Raw genomic sequence first — 17224 nt, 5'->3', positions numbered from 1 at the left:
CATGACTATAAGGCGCATTTAAATTTCCTCCAAAATAGACAGGCCGCCTTATAATTTATTTCGCCTTATATATGGAACAAACATTAAAATGTGTCATTCATTGAGCGTGCGCCTTTAAATGTGGTGCGCCTTATAGTCCAGAAATATAATATACATCTATACTCTTCATTTGAATTTGATCCTAAAACAGAAAGTCACCACTCATGATTGACTTTCCCGGGCCACACAAAATGATAAAGCGGGCCAGATTTGGCCCCCGGGCCTCCACTTTGACATCTAGACTGAGAAAACCCACGCAGGCAAAGGGTTAGGGAACATGACAACTCCACAATAAATCTATCAATTTAATTCAACATGATTGCTAGGCTAATTGTAGGCTAAATGATCCCTTGGCTTGAATATGAATGGTCGTCCTTGTCCTTGCGATGGACAGAATTCCGGTCATTCACGGATTTAAATTGGGGTTTCTCTTTTCGCCCTTGGTTCGTGGGTTTTATTCTAACACACACACACACACACACACACACACACGAATACACACTAACAAGTTAATATTCATTCGAATTAGTGGGATGCAATTAAGCTCTTCAAGCATTCGGGAAGCGTAGAAAAGTTCTCATGATAACAAGTTAGCACAAGCGGCGCGGCGCGGCGCACCCGCGTGAATACCGACCGACAGCTCGACGGTTTAATTCTTGTTTTGGATATCCTCTAATGAGCCGCAATCTGAGGCTCCGTTGCTAGGTCGCAGGTAGCCATCGATCACGTACGCCGCTAATGACGTCGGGGGCGACGTGTTAGCGCCGTTTGATCCGAATGGACCTCGGCGCACTACTCGAGGCTTTGCTTGATGGATTCTGCGCACTTGCTAGGTAGCTAGCATGCTAATTCGGAAGAGCAATGCAAGATGGCTTCTTGTGGGAAACGGGCGATCGGGATTTGCTAGATGACGTCAAATAAAATTAATAATCGTTTCAGTCTATTTTGGACAATTTGGGCCACAGGTGTCAAAGTGGCGGGGTGAGGGCCCAGTCCGGACCGCTAAGTCAGTGGGCGTGGCCTAAGAAAGCAAATAGTGTGTTTTATCATGTCAAATCATATTCAAATGAAGATTATAGATGAAGACTAAATGATTGCCTTAATAATAAATAAACAAATTCCTTCCAAAAAATTATTTTTCAAAACCAAAAATTAAATAAAGCCAAAAATTCAGTTTTTTGATTGTCCATAAAAAAATAATAATCATTGCTTATAGTTAAATATATATTTTTTTATCATTTAATGCTTTCCCTGTCTAACAAAAAAAATACCATAATTTTACCACTATAAGGCGCACTATTTTCTACAAAATAGACAGGGCACCTTTATAATCTTTGCGCCTTATATATGGAACAAAAATTATAATAAATAGGTAAATACATTTCTTTAAGAAAAAAATAATACAGAATATCTGTGTTTTTACTTTTGATCAATTTTTTAAAAAAAATAAATTTAGATTCTGACAGTTTACATGTTCTCCCTGCATACGTGGGTTTTCTCCGGGTACCCTCATTTCCTTCCGAAAAACATACAAGCTAAGCTAACCATATGCCAACCAGAATAAATAGTTCCTTCTCTCTTTATACCCTGCAATTGGCTAGCCACCCATTTAGCGTGTCCTCCGCCCACATTTAGCTGGGCTTGGCTCCACTCCGGCACCCCCCACGATAAATACAAAAAAGCATGCACTACCACAAACAAGGTAGCATTTCATCCGCAGTAAAACTTCCCTATTTTTCCTTTCGATTGTATAAACACGACCTAAATCCCCGAGCAATAAAGTACGTTAGCGAGCTAGGCGCTAACGTCGGAAGCGTCCGCCTTTTCCCGCATCCCCCCTCCCCCCTTCGGCTTTGAGATTTGGTCGAGATTAGCGTGAAGGAAACTAGCGCATAACAGTTGCGGGAACGAGTGATTCACCGTGTGTTTATTAATCCTCGTCGGGAAAAGTTCTGCTAGCGTCGGCTAAAGTACGCCAGGCGTCGGCGCTAAAATTTGCATGGCGCAATGATTTAAAAGGGCGCCAAGTCTCCGGAGTTCTATTTGGCGTGGGAGAAAATGACGACAAGCTGGAAATATTCTTCTGCCTGAGCTGAGCTGGCTTGATTTTCCAGCAGCGGCGGCATCGGCGGCGGCATCTGTCGTCGTCCATTTTCAAGGAGTCTCGACGGGGAATTCCATTAAAAGGAGGCGATTGGTTCCCCCTGAAGCTTGACTCAATGTCTTCATGTGTGATTACACTGATTGCCGCTTATTAAAATGATAAATGCTATTGATGAGCATGAGGGAGCGCAAAGGAACTGTAGCGCAATACAATATTAATGATACCTACACAAGGAAGTGGAAATATAGTATTTTTTCATGTATTAGCTGCGTTTGCGTATTAGCTGCGTTTGCGTATAAGCCATACCCTTAAAATGGCCTTAAAATGGCTGAATTTGAAAATTTCCCTCCTATAAACCGCCCCCTAATTCACATTTTTCCTCTAAAATATTCATGATTTTAATAGGGAGTACAAATACCGTATTTACTCACATATAAGCCGCCCTGTGTATAAGCCGTAACCTTAAAATAGCCTTAAAATGGTTGAAATTGACAATTTCTCGCGTATAAGCCGCCCCCCGAGTCACAATTTTCACCTAAAATATTCATGATTTTAATAGGGAGTACAAATACAATATTTACTCGCATATAAGCCGCCCTGTGTATAAGCCACACCCTTAAAATGGCCTTAAAATGGTCGAATTTGACAATTTCTCGCGTATAAGCCGCCCCTGATTCACAATTTTCAACTCCATATTCATGGTTTTAATAGGGAGCACAAATATGTTACTTTTAAGGAAAAATCTTAAGAAAACGGGTTGGGGATTACAAACTAAATATATATTACTGTATTTAATCGCATATAAGCCGCTACACGTATGAGCCACACCCTTAAAATGGCCTGAAAATGGTTGAATTTTACAATTCCTCTCGTATAAAACGCTTCCTGATTCACAATTTTCCTTAGATTAGATTAGATTATTTCACTCCCTATTGGGACATTTCTTGGTTACAGTAGCAAGACAGACACAAGACACATAAGACATTGTAGACTTAGCTTAAAAAAATGGATCTTATGAAAGATTTTTTAACGTTTAATGCAAGATACAGTTTATTTTAGTCCTTCATTTCCTTCAAAATACATTTTGTTTAGCGTTTTATCTGTTTATCTTTTCTCGAATTTGAAATATATTACCATATTGGCTACATTATCTTGCATTATGGCGTTTTGTCTTTGCCATTTTGTGCATGTCAAGTCTAATTTATGCGCAAATAAGCCTTCCCCTCGATTCAGTCATCATTTTTTTAGCAACAAATACGGCCTATATGCGAGAAAATACGCTAATACTTCAAAATATATCAGTCTAGCTAATAACTACACGGTACTACTTTCACGAAATGAGCAATCCGTACTAATAGGAGTTTGGAAATTGCCTGGAGGGGGATAACAACTAAAAAATAAATAAATAAATAAATAAATCCCAATAAAAACATCAAGCGCTAAACGTTAGCGCCAAGTTGTCTTCCAAATGCTACGGCGAACAAACCTCTCAGATGAAAGTTACTTTTTAATCACATCTGTACACGTTGGGAGGCCGATCCGATTACGGCACGCCAGCGCGTTATCGCGTGGGATGTTCCGCTCAAAGAAAAGCGCTCAAGCACCCCCCCCCCCCCTTCCCTTCCCCCTCCCACGCTGTTTGGTTTTCCGTAACAGGCCGAGCGAGAGTGGATGACCCGCCAGATGTTGGTAATCTCACACCGGGAAGCTTGCGACTCAGCTAAAGGGAGGATTATAAATCCCACAATAATCGGCCAAAGACGGCAATTGTCCTCTTTTACCCCCCGTTGTTACTTCAGCGTCAAAAGTTCAATAGATCGCAGCGTCCATTACTTTAGCTTGAGTGCAGAGACCCAAAAAACACTAAAAAACACAAAAGACAACAACCCACATTTCACCGGCTTCCAACTCTTCAACTAGAAGGCGCTAAAGGACCATAACAGCCAAAACAAACAGATTCAATGACAGTTTGTTCCCTAGAACGGACTCAACTGGAGTTCTGTACCTAGACCAGGGGTGGGCAAAGTTTTGGGTCCGAGGGGGTGCCAAATTGACTTTAAAAATGTGACAGATGGGCGGGGTAGCACAAGATAGGATACATATAAAAAAGTGCATTCGTTAACAGTACATATGAAACAGAAACAGGACAAAAAGGGACTAAAGTATTAACATATTCATCACTCATCATTCAAGTCAAAAGTATAAAGTACAAATTCAAGTAAAAAGGTATAAAGAAATATTAAAATGTCATTTAAATAAGATAGAGGGGCTGTAAAACACCAAAAACAAATAAAAAAGTGGACACAGCTACTGCCACTGGCATAATTTAATTTTAGTACAATTAAATCACTAGTTATTTGTTACTTTGTTAATATATGGCGAATTAAAACAAATCAAAACATTTTTTTGTGATTTTTTAACCAATTCATTGATTTTTTAGTTCATTTCTATAGGAAACGTTCATTTGAATTACGAGTAAATCGACATACAAGCTGAGTCCTGGAACTAATTAAGCTTGTATCTCAAGGTAGCACTGTACTATATTTGTGCCGCTTTGATTTTGGACATTGGAGGAGTAATTGTGGATGTCCTTGTGTTGGTCTTCCAAACAAATGACTCATAATGATGTTAGCATGATTAAATTGGCTGGAAATGAACAGAGTTTGGCTTCGGCCAATCGTGAGGGACCTCCTAAACCGTGGGGGGGGGGGGGGGGGGGGGGTATTGATAAAAGAAACTTGTGTGGACGTTACAGTCGGTCCGGCCAAAAGACAAGTTGCAGCTCGTTGTTCTTTTGGCGGCCGTGTCCAAACTGGCTAATGAGGTGATTCAAAGGGACTTGACAAAAAAATGCGGGTGCGCCAGGGTGTGCGTGCGTGCGTGTTTGGGATTCAAACCAAATTTTGATTTATTTTCAGGAGTGAGCAGAAGGACGTTGAAGTTTGGACAAATGGTGGATCAACACAAAAAAAATCTCTGGTGATTCAACTTGAAATGTATTTAAGGTTGGCTTTTTTGTGGGCTACTTTTTGGTTTTTGAGGGTTTTTCTTGGAGTTATTCTGTGATACTATTATATGTATATGGTCTGGATTTAATAATTTTTGTATGAGAGCTTCTTCAATTTATCTGTGGGCCAAATAGGACTGACCTTTACCCCAGAATACAGACCTGGAAGGACGCTAAAAAAATTGTTTTGATTTATGGGCTTAAATGGGCAGGAGAAATTAACTAATTTAGTCATTTGTGACAAAGACGATATCAAAATGGATTCTTTCTTGCAAGAATATCATCATAGATGCCAATTTAATTAAATAATATATATAATTGAATTATATGTCCCCCTTATATTGTTTTATAATTATATTTAAGTATAATTATTGATGAACCTAACAGTTTTATTCTGTTTTACGTACCTGTGTGGCTGGGAATCCATTTCCTTTTCCAAGTCAAGCCCCTCCCCCTCGCCGGAGCGACGACAAACATGATTCATGCCGCCGCCATCTTCCTTAGGAAACAGAAAAGACAAATTATAAAAAATTGCAACCTCTTCTCCACCTTCATCCAAGCACAAACGAATTTAGCATCCAACCAGCTAGCCTAGCATGCATGTTTTTTGCGATGTGGAAGTACCCGGAAAAAAACCAACGCAAGAACAAGCAAATTCGACCAAATTAGGATATACTTGGGATTCAAACCTCAATCCCAGAACTGCGAGCCCCCCAAACGCTAACCACACAACCACCGCGCCGCCCTGTCAAAATGAATGAATTGAAAAGATTCCTCAAGCAATTTCCACCAAGTTAGGACCCAACTTGGGATTCAAACCTCAATCCCAGAACTGCGAGCCCCCCAAACGCTAACCACTCATTCACCGCGCCGTCCTGTCAACATGAATGAATTGAAAAGTTTCCTCCTGCTGGCTATTCTTTGAATATTTCAAGAGATTGTAGACACGGCAGTGGTGACACGTCCCTCACGTGTAATACCGGCAAGAAAGCGGGTATTTTTTCTATTTTTTTTTTACCCGTCACATGACCTCTCACGCATGGCCGCCCTAATGGCGCCTTCGCGAAAGGAGTAAAGAAGATGTTCTCTGACCAAAGAGAGGTGGCCACGGGAACATCCGGCGTGCCGTCACGCTTTGGCCCCGCGGCGGTCTTGGGTTAATGACGCCCGCCGATAGAGACTCCATTTTTTTATTTTTTTATGCGCTATTCAAAGTAAGGAATTAAACGCCGACGAGGCGGAGATGTCGAGGATCAAAGATAGACGAGAAGAAAGCATCGTTTGACGTTCTTGACGTTGATTTAATGAGAAGTTTTTTTTTGGTCTGATGTTTTCTAGGTTACGTGTGTCAAAGTGGCGGCCCGGGGGCCGAATGTGGTCCGCTGCATCATTTTGTGCGGCCCGGGAAAGTCAATCATGAGTGCTGACTTTCTGTTTTAGGATCAAATGAATAGTATAGATGGATATTAATTTTCTGATTGTTCCCCTTTTAAATCAATCAGTCATTGTTTAATCCATTTTTTGTGTGTGTATATAATAAATATAAGAACAACCATATGCATACATGTACATCTATGTGTATGTATATGTATATTTATGTATGTATATATTATTATTTTTTGTATTTTTCAAATGTATTGTTTATTTATATTATTCTATTGTATTTAATTTTCTGTGTATTATTTATTTATTTATCCATTTATTTATTCATGTATTTATTAAATAATTAATTAATTATTTATTTAGTTATTTAGTTATTCGTTTATTTATCATTTGTTTTATTTTATTTTTTCATTTGTTTTATTTTATTTTTATTTTTTTATTTGTTTTATGTTATTTTTATTTTTTATTTGTTTTATGTTATTTTTACTTTTCATTTGTTTTATGTTATTTTTATTTGTTTTGTTTTATTTTTTATTTGTTTTATATTATTTTTGATTTTTATTTGTTTGATTTTATTTTTATTTTTTATTTGTCAGCAACATATTTATTTATTAACTTATTTTTGAACAATTTATTTATTTCTATAATGTATTTTGCTGTGTCTGTATTCTCACCCTCTTGCTACTGTGACAATTAAATTATATTGAGATTACTTAATCTAATCTAATCTAATATAAAAAGCATGTTATTTTCCCTCATTCAAATCATTTAAAAACTGTCTATCACATCTTCCTACTTCCTAAACATTTAAATATATTAACTAAAGTACAATCACATTTATATAAAGAATATCTTCTGCCATTTTACACCTAAACAAGTCTAAAACTATAATAAAACAACAAAACTGCAAAAACTGCATTTTAAATGGATATAATGTCAAAACCCCGAATATAAGACGACCAATACTTTTTCAGTCTTATCTCAATGCAAAAAAACCAAAAAAACCTCGTCTTATATTGGGGTCAATACGGCAAGTGTTGTCAGCTTCAGGCTTTGACATTGATGCGGTTTTTGTGAGGGTGAGTGAGGTATTTAGCGTCTCTCGGCAGGGTTGTTGATGGAATTAAGCCAGTATTATCTATCAATACATGACAGGATGCAGGAGCTTAGCAAACACCAGAGGAGGTCAAGGGCACGCCCCCCGGGGGACTCATTATCTGACAGCAGCTACGTGCGCTAGCTAGTTTGCTAGCCGCCCACCCGCCTCAACTCACAACATAAACAAATGGAAAACATCAAGTGAAATAGATTCTTACTCACTAGCTTTTTTTTTTGTCAAAAACTGAGGTTTCTATTTTGTGCCAGAGATTTTTCTTTGACGAAGAAATGTCCAAAGTTTTTTTTTTGTTTTAAATCCAAGGTCGCTTTCAGAAAAAAATTGAAGGATGTTTTTCCACTTTTATTTGTTTTAAGGGAGGATTGGAAATAGGTAATTTTAGTATTAAGTATCGACATCATTAAAGTAGAATAGTTATAGGTAATAGAATAATAGGATTAGAATTGAGCCACAAAATAAAATGAATTAAAATAGGATGAATTAAAATGTAAAATATTCAAAATAATTAACCTAACTCAAATTGAGTGCTCAGACTGCAGTAAATGTCTTTTGGCCTTTTTAAACTTCAAAAAAAACATTTAAAAATTGGTTACTAATTTTTTTTTAATTAAAAAAATAACAATTAAGACTTTTAGGAACTTTACAAAAGAAATAAACGATTTTTAAAAGCAACTAATAGCGGAAAAAACGCAAAGTAGTGAATTTGCGATAATCGAGGGATTACTGTAATACTCTAATAACTGGTTATATTATTAGAAAAAAAATTGCGTCTCGAGATTGATGAGCACCCTCAATTCAATAGCGCCCTGCGGCTTCGCCCACCTCGCCCATAGCAAAACCAGCCCCTGGTGTCAAAGTGGCGGCCCGGGGGCCAAATCTGGCCCGCGGCATCATTTTGTGCGGCCCGGGAAAGTAAATCATGGCTGCCGACTTTGTTTTAGGATCAAATTAAAATGAAGAGTATAGATTTGTATTATATTTCCTGATTTCCCCCTTTTTAAATCAATAATTGTCATTTTTGAATCATTTTTTTCTGTTTTTAGTTCAAAAATAATTTGGAAAAATCTAAAAATATATTTAAAAAAAGCTCTAATAAACATTGTTTTAGATCTATAAAAAACTGAATATTCAGGATTTTTAATCCAATTCATTTAATTCATAATTACAATTTTTTAATCAATTTTTTCAGTTTTTAGTTCATTTTGTAAAATCTAAAAGTATATTTTAAAAAAAAGCTAAAATAAACATTGTTTTACATCTACAAAAAACTGAATACTCTGGTCTTTTAATCCATTTATAAAAATCGAAATATTCTATCTAAAATAGTCCAGCCCACATCAAATCAAATTGGCCGACAAACCAACCCAAGTCTGACACCCTTAACCAAACCCTGTTCTGAAAACGAACGTTGGAATTGTCTGTCAGCCCTTTCCCCTTGACATTCCAACCTCGGCCGCCGCACCTGATAGGGCGCAACAATGCCAGTTATCCAGCTTTGCGAAAGAGTAAAAATGTAGAAATTGATTGTCCATTTGCCGAGAGAGGAAGCGGACGAACGATTGGACGCCGCGCAAATGTCAAGAAAGCTCATAAAGCGCCGCGGCGGCGGCGTGATGGCTGACGTGCCATTTCACCCCGTCAGATCAACCCGCCACCGTCTTTCCTTCCACAAATTGCCGGTGGTTATCTAACATTTGGATCAATACGGCGACACGGGCTAACGGCGCAGGAAATGGCGGCACTTTTTAATCAAACGAGGGCTTTGATCTGCAGACTGGACGCTCTCATAAATCTTGCAAGCTCCTTCCTGTTCTACTAATGGATGGAAATCCCGCCTAGCCAACGCCAGAAAGCTTCTTATCAATTATGTATCGGTTGGGGCCAATTGGAAATGGCGTCCGAGGACGCGGAGGGGAACCGGAGGCCTGCTGGGAGATTTTCAGGAGTGGGGAAGGGGGAGGGGCCAAAGGGAGGAGGGGCCAAGCACACCAGGATGATGGTGAAAGTGAATATAGTCGTACCTCTACTTACGAATTTCTACAAGTACAAAGATTTCAGGTTACAAACTTCTTTTATATGCAAATGAGTGACTTGAGATATGAAAAAGATCCAAGATACAAAATCCCACAAAAAATACATTTCCTTATCCGTTATTTTATCTTGAATTCCCCTTATTAAACGGTTAAAAAATACAGATGTAACGTAGCACATATTTTCACATACACACACATGTAAAAGTTTAAAAATGCAATACAAAGTGGAAGACTTTCGGGTAATGGTAGAACGGGCTTTTGCTGAAAATCTGCTGGAAAAACATATAAGCACTAATCAAATAAGCCACATATGGCTCCTGAGCCATGGCTTCCCTACTTCTGCATTACAGTGTTATTTTTTAACAATGCTGACCTCAATATCAAAATTATGCAAAATACACTTAAATTTTTTCCTGAATTTCATTCCTAGAAGTCACATTTTTTTTTTGCGTTTTATCTGTGTATATTTCCTCTATTTTGAAATAAATTACCGTATTGGCGACATTTTCTCGCGTTATGGCATTTCGTTTTTGCCATTTTGTGCATGTCAAGTCTAATTTATGCGCATATAAGCCGTACCCTCGATTCAGTCATCATTTTTTTTTAGCTCCAAATACGGCTTATATGCCAGAAAATACAGTCTCGTTATTTGTACTAGTTGATTTCCTAGCCCAAAGGCAGTCGGTGGTAGAAGTTGGGTTGCTCGTTTTGATTGTCGGCGGCAAGCGGAGAAGAAAGAAAGAAGAATCTGGGCGAGTTCCGTGGGCACCCCGAGACGATCGATGGTTGCCGCCATCTTTCTCCGCCTCACCTGATATTTTTATTCCGTGTGTGTGCTTCAGGCTGAGACTTTGGGGGCAAACATACAATGTAATTGCTTCTCTAGGGACTGGCGGGTGGGGTGGGGGGCGCGGGGGTGCTATGTGCTTTGGCACTAAGTGACTCACGCCTTTCTCAGAGGTCCGCAGTGCACCGGGGATGGGAAATCTTCCCATAATGCACCAGTGCTTTCAGCTCTGTGATGTAACTGACCTTTTTCAGGCACTTGAAGTACTGGGAGATGCGGAGAACTCTTGGCTTTTGTTAGGGTCGGGTTTTTATAGGGGGGAATTTTTGGGGGTGGGGGGGATTTTTTTGGGAGATTTTTTTTCGAGATTTTTTTGGAGATTTTTTTGGAGATTTTTTTGGAGATTTTTTTGGAGATTTTTTTGGAGATTTTTTTGGAGATTTTTTTGGAGATTTTTTTGGAGATTTTTTTGGAGATTTTTTTGGAGATTTTTTTGGAGATTTTTTTGGAGATTTTTTTGGAGATTTTTTTGGAGATTTTTTTGGAGATTTTTTTGGAGATTTTTTTGGAGGTTTTTTTGGAGATATTTTTGGAGATATTTTTGGAGATTTTTTTGGAGATTTTTTGGGAGATTTTTTGGGAGATTTTTTGAGAGATTTTTTGAGAGATTTTTTGAGAGATTTTTTGAGAGATTTTTTGAGAGATTTTTTGAGAGATTTTTTGAGAGATTTCTTGGAAGATTTTTTGGGAGATTTTTTGGGGAGATTTTTGGAGGAGGTTTTTTGGCAGATTTTTTGGGAGATTTTTTTGGGAGATTTTTGGGGAGATTTTTTTGGAAGATTTTTTTGGAAGATTTTTTTGGGAGATTTTTGGGGGAGATTATTGGGGGAGGTTTTTGGGGAGATTTTTTGGGTGATTTTTTGAGAGATATTTTGGGAGATTTTTGGGGAGATTATTTTGGGAGATTTTTTTAATTGGAGGGATGTTGGCGATTGGAATTTATGGGAAATCCAGTCAGGTAAAATACATTTCTGATGATTAAAATTGAGTAGAAAAAATGATTTTCTTATTCCAGCTCAGTTTACATTTGACTGGACACCAAATGGGATTGGACACATCTCTCTTTCATTTGCTTTCTGCAAAATAAAGCACTTTTTGCGCTTTATTTGGGGTTTATTTTACAAGGACTATGGGTCATGGCTCATTGATTTCCAATCTATCCAATTGTGGAAAAGACAGCCCGGGGTGGGACAATAAAGTCTTTAAAAATGGCGACAAAAAAACAACCAAAAACCAGATCTGAAGGCAAAATAGCCTATTTTGTTACGGTTCGAGAACAAAACAATCTTAAACAATGTCTGGCGGTGTTGCTTTTAAATTGCATTTCCTCCATCCCCAAGGGTAAAGACGAACAACGAAACCGTGCGCGCGGGGGTGCCGTCAGCTGCCCGTCCCGCGGATAGATGCCTTTTTGAGTCAGAAGGCTGCATGTGTTTACGATTAAAAAAAGAACAGTCATCCCGTCGGTAGCAATTGCTCGCTAACAGCTGCCGGAAAACATTTGGCGGTGTGATTTGCCGCTAATTACCGCAAAGCATTTACAGTCGGTGACCTCCAGGTGGTCAAACCGGCCATGGATGTTACATTTGCATTTTCTTATGATTCATTTTTGGGGTGATGATAATGATTTTACAGTATTTCTCACGTATAGGCCGTTGCTCAAAGTAAAAATGACTAAATGGAGGGTACGGCTTATATGCGCATAAATTAGACTTGACATGCACTTAACTGCAAAGACCAAAGACCAAATAATGTGGCCGATATGGTCATTTATTTCAAAATTGAGAAAATATAAACCGATAAAATGATAAACAACATTTATTTTGACGTCTATGAATGAAATGAGAAGGCTTATATGCGAGAAAATACGGTAATCTCGCCGGGCTTGCGGCATCTTCCGCTACTGAAAAGTTAGCCCTGAAAACGGTCATTAAATCCATATGACGAGGGAGCCGTGGGTCCGCCGGCGTCCATTTTTAATCCATCCTCTGAGTGGGTCTCCATCTTCCCCCCCGGGATCTTTTTAAAAAGCTGGCCTGTGCCGTACTTCTTGCTTATTTGGCCATTTTCCTTCATACTTCACGAGGCGGTGCAGTCAAATGCTGGACTTTTTTTTGTCAGATTTAATGGTCGCACTTGAAGAATGTTCATCTTTCTGGCACAAACGAGAAAGAAAAATATCGACATTTTTCAAGTGGAGGGCCCTCTGGACATGAATTCCGACTTGGGAGAGGTTGGCGTGGAGGTCCGAGGAGGCGGAACTTAGTTCGAAATGACCTTTAACAAGATGTCTTACAATTTTGAGGCAACAAAAATGTACATTTTGGCCATTTTGGTCAACCTCCGTCACCCCAGAAATAGGATAAATTTTTAAAAAATTCCAAGGAAAGTAGGCGTGTTCTTTCGGTACTCAAAATTATATTCACCAGGGCGACCAAAAGTCCGGGCGACCAAAAGTCCGGGCGACCAAACGTACGGGGGACCAAACGTCCGGGGGACCAAACGTCCGGGGGACCAAACGTCCGGGCGACCAATCGTCCGGGCGACCAATCGTCCCGGCGACCATTCGTCTCGGGCGACCATTCGTCTCGGGCGACCATTCGTCTCGGGCGACCATTCGCCTCGGGCGACCATTCGCCTCGGGCGACCATTAGTCCCGGCCGACCAATAGTCCCGAGCGACCAATCGTCCCGAGCGACCAATCGTCCCGGGCGACCAATCGTCCCGGGCGACCAATCGTCCCGGGCGACCAATCGTCCCGGGCGACCAATCGTCCCGGGCGACCAATCGTCCCGGGCGACCAATCGTCCCGGGCGACCAATCGTCCGGGCGACCAAACGTCCGGGCGACCAAACGTCCGGGCGACCAAACGTCCGGGCGACCAAACATCCAGCGACCAAACGTGGTCCTTCCCAGTTGAAATGCGGAGGGAGTTTTGGCGGAAGGTGATCGATTATGACAAATGTTTCCCGCAGAGAGCCGCCACCTTCTTTAAAAAAGATGCCGTTTTGTTTGTCGCCTTTCAATTTTTAGGGCGATCCATTCGCTCACCTTTTAGCGAGCGAAAGGTCTCTTAAGTTGAAGGCTGAGACTTTTGCAAATCTATTTCATGCTTTTGGCTTTGTTGAAACCCGACAGAAAGCGCAAAGAAATGAGAAAGATTCACTTGACTGCAAGCTGATTTTTGCTCGACTGATTCAATTCCCAATAAGACTTTTGGTCACTAGCTTGTCCTTCAACCACACAAAATTTGACATTTAAAAAGAAAAAAAATAACCCAGTCCTGTTTGTTACCTGCAAATAAATCCTACGCACTCCGATTCTGGCAATTCTCCGGGCCGACCTTCCTCGTCCCTTCCGGTCCGTCTGCCAACACATCTGAAAAAGAGAGAGACATCAGGTCATTTTAATTAAATTGATTTATAATAATACAAAGACATGTTTTCGCTAAGGCGCAATTTGACACGTGGTTTACACGGTGTTTGCTAATCAAAGAGAGTATACATGGATTTAAATGTTCTTTCTCGCCATTTCCATATTTTAGCTTACGGGTTAGCCACATGCACCCATTAAATGAGCCACATGTGGCCCCTGAGCCATAGGTTCCCCTAGTTTAGGTTATTAAGAACGTGGGTGTTTTGTCATGGATAAAGCAAAACAAAAATTGGAAACTGTGTGCCTTAAAATGTTGAAATTCTAATTAGCAATCGTTGTCGCGACTTGCGTGGCTAACGACAAACGGTGGAAATTGATTGGACGCAAATTGTCATCCATTTAGTTAAATCATGAGTAGAAATTTGTGAATGAAAACTCGACATTAGATTAGATTAGATCTTTATTTAATCCCATATTCTGGAAATTTCCTTGTTTGCGCTAGCAATACAGACACAGAAGACATTGTAGACCTAGTTAAAAAATATTTTTTATAGTTTTTGGGTCGAATAATAGTTATTTTTATAGAGGAAATGCCAAAGTCTAGAAATGAAACAAAAAAATAAGAATTGTGTGACCTAAAATGTTGGAAATGCTAATTAGCAATCGCTGTAGCAACTCGCGTTGCTAATGGCTAACACTTCAAATTGATTGGACGCAAATCCTCATCCATTCACTTCAATCCGGATTGTAAATCAGTGAATAAATACTTGATTTTAGATTAGATTACATCTTTATTTCATCCCATATTTGGGAAATGTCCTTGTTTGCACTATACAGACACAGAAGACATTATAGACCTAGTTAAAAATACTTTGTTTGAATAAGAGTGTTATTTTTATAGCGTAAAAACGCCAAAGTCTTGGAATGAAAGCCATCAAAGCATCTGTCGATAGCGCTCACCGTGAATTCCGCCAAGTGGAAGAGAAAAAAAAATGACGAGTGGTGTCCAAAGGAGGACGAATAAAGATTTTTCTCCCCCCCCTCCCCCACTTTTGTCTCACCCGCTGGAGTCAGAAGAGAGAGAAATGTGAGATGGTCTCCTAATGAGGATCTGCCGGCTCTTCTCTCCCAGTCGTGACTTGTTTGTTCTTCTATTATTTTTCCACTCTTCCATCACTCCAGCAGGAATGAGATGTCGCCGCCATGGCCGCCATGGCCGCCGAGTCCAGTCGGAAGCGTCACGGCTTCCCGTGGCGGGTCGCTAATTGGACGCAGTCCACTTGACCCGGGATCTGCGTGACCCGGTCTCTTGGAAAAGAGACTTTACGTCGTTTCTTTCGGGTTTTTGTGGCGTTGGGGACAAAACGGTGATCTGTCACCGTGGTTAAATGGACCGAGGAGGAGGCGGAGCTAGTGGATTTGTTCCATATAGAACGGGGGTGTCTAAAGTTTTGGTGGGCTTTCCTAGGGACGGTTATGTTAAAAAAATTCAAAGGATTTTGGGGTGTGTCACATGACCTTTAATTCAATGACTAAGCTGTAGTGGCTAGAATTCAATCAACATATTCATTTTATGACTTGAAGGGTCACAGGGGGTGCTGTAGCCTATCCCAACTAACTATAGGCACCAGGTGGGGGAGAGCCTAAATCAGGGGACAGCCAATCACAGGGCAGAAGGAGACAAACAATCAATCACTCATGGCTAACGGCAATTTAGCATGCAATTAGCCGAGCTAGCATGTTTTAAGATGTGGGAGGAAACTAAGGCACCCAGAGAAAACCCACACAAACCTGGGATCGAACACTCGACCCAAGAGTCTGATGTGTTAGAAATTATATTCATGCTAGGTTAAATTGTTAATTTAATTTTAAGAGAAACAACTAATATACAAGATCCAATTAGCCTAGCATGCATATTTTTGCTAACAACTTTCAGAGTGGATTTTCACATTTTTATGAACTTTAATTTTTTAAAAAAGTAAATAATTACCATATTTTCAAGTCTTACATTTTCTCCAAACTAGAAATGGCGCCTTATAATCCATTGCGCCTTATATATGGAACAAAAATTCAAATATGTCATTCATTGACGGTGCGCCTTTAAATGTGGTGCGCCTTATAGTCCTGAAAATACGGTAATAGCGAAAAATAAAAACGCAAAGTAGTGAATTCACAATTTCCTTTTCCACTTTTCGCCCAAAAATGTTACGTTTTTTTGTGAATCGCCATCCCCCCTCATATGGTCTTGTAATTTTTCATATGTGGATAATTCCCGCGCAAGAGTGTAAGAGAAGTCGACGGTTGGGCGAGCCGGCGTACGGCAACATCATCCTTTTTAATTAGAAAGAATAGAAAAGGGAGTGATTTATTATTAAAGCGGCGTAAGGAACCTTGCCACGCTTGAAGTTGTTAAATAAATGCCTTGCCCGTCTGCCTGCCTGCCTGGTTGCCGTCCTCATATGAATTATGAATCCACCTTGCAAAGGAAGACACACTTTATTTGAAAGTGAAGCAAACGTCATGTTTGCAAACAAACGCGTCCACGAACATCAAAATTAAGCGCGTTTTGCTTGTGTTTTATACCGTTTTTTTTAACCCGCGTAAAATGAATGATTGGCGTGCGGGAAGTCAAGTTTTGTGTCGGACTCTTAGAGCTCTGTATAATAATAATAATAATATGAAAATAATCAAAATAATAGTTTTAAATTTTTCAGGCAGCATGGTGGTAACGTGGTTAGTGTGAAGGCCTTGCAGTTTTGGGGTCGAGAGTTCAATGCCAGGTGGGTCTTCACTGTGTGGAGTTTGGATTTTGTGCCCAAGATTGTGTGGGTTTTTAACTGGGTACTCCACTCTCCAAAATTAGCATGCTAGGCTAATTGGATGCTGAATATTAGTTGTTTTAAAATGAATGAACAATTTAGCTTAGCATGAATATTTTTCGAGTGGCTAACGAGTCGGCATCACAGTTCTTGGGTCGAGGGTTCAATGCCAGCTTTGTCCTCATTGTGTGGAGTTTGGATGTTGTGCCCAGGATTATGCGGGTTTTCTCCGGGTACTCCACCCTCAAAAATTAGCATGCTAGGCTAATGGAATTCTGTATATTAGTTGTTTGTCTTTAAATGAATGAATGAACAATTAAGCCAAAAATAAGCCTAGCATAAATATTTTTAAGCAGCTACCCCATTCAGTCTAGCCCAAGTCCAGTGGGATAGGCTCCAGCACCCTCCAGAAAATAAATGAATAAGCATTGTCTTTTTTCTCGCCCTTTCCCAAGCTTATTACGGCAAAAATCGAAGCGAGGCGAAGCCATCCGCAGTGA

The sequence above is a fragment of the Stigmatopora nigra genome, chromosome 4, assembly GCF_051989575.1.
Source record: "Stigmatopora nigra isolate UIUO_SnigA chromosome 4, RoL_Snig_1.1, whole genome shotgun sequence".
NCBI classification, from domain to species: Eukaryota; Metazoa; Chordata; class Actinopteri; order Syngnathiformes; family Syngnathidae; genus Stigmatopora; species Stigmatopora nigra.
This window is presented reverse-complemented; position numbering follows the sequence as displayed.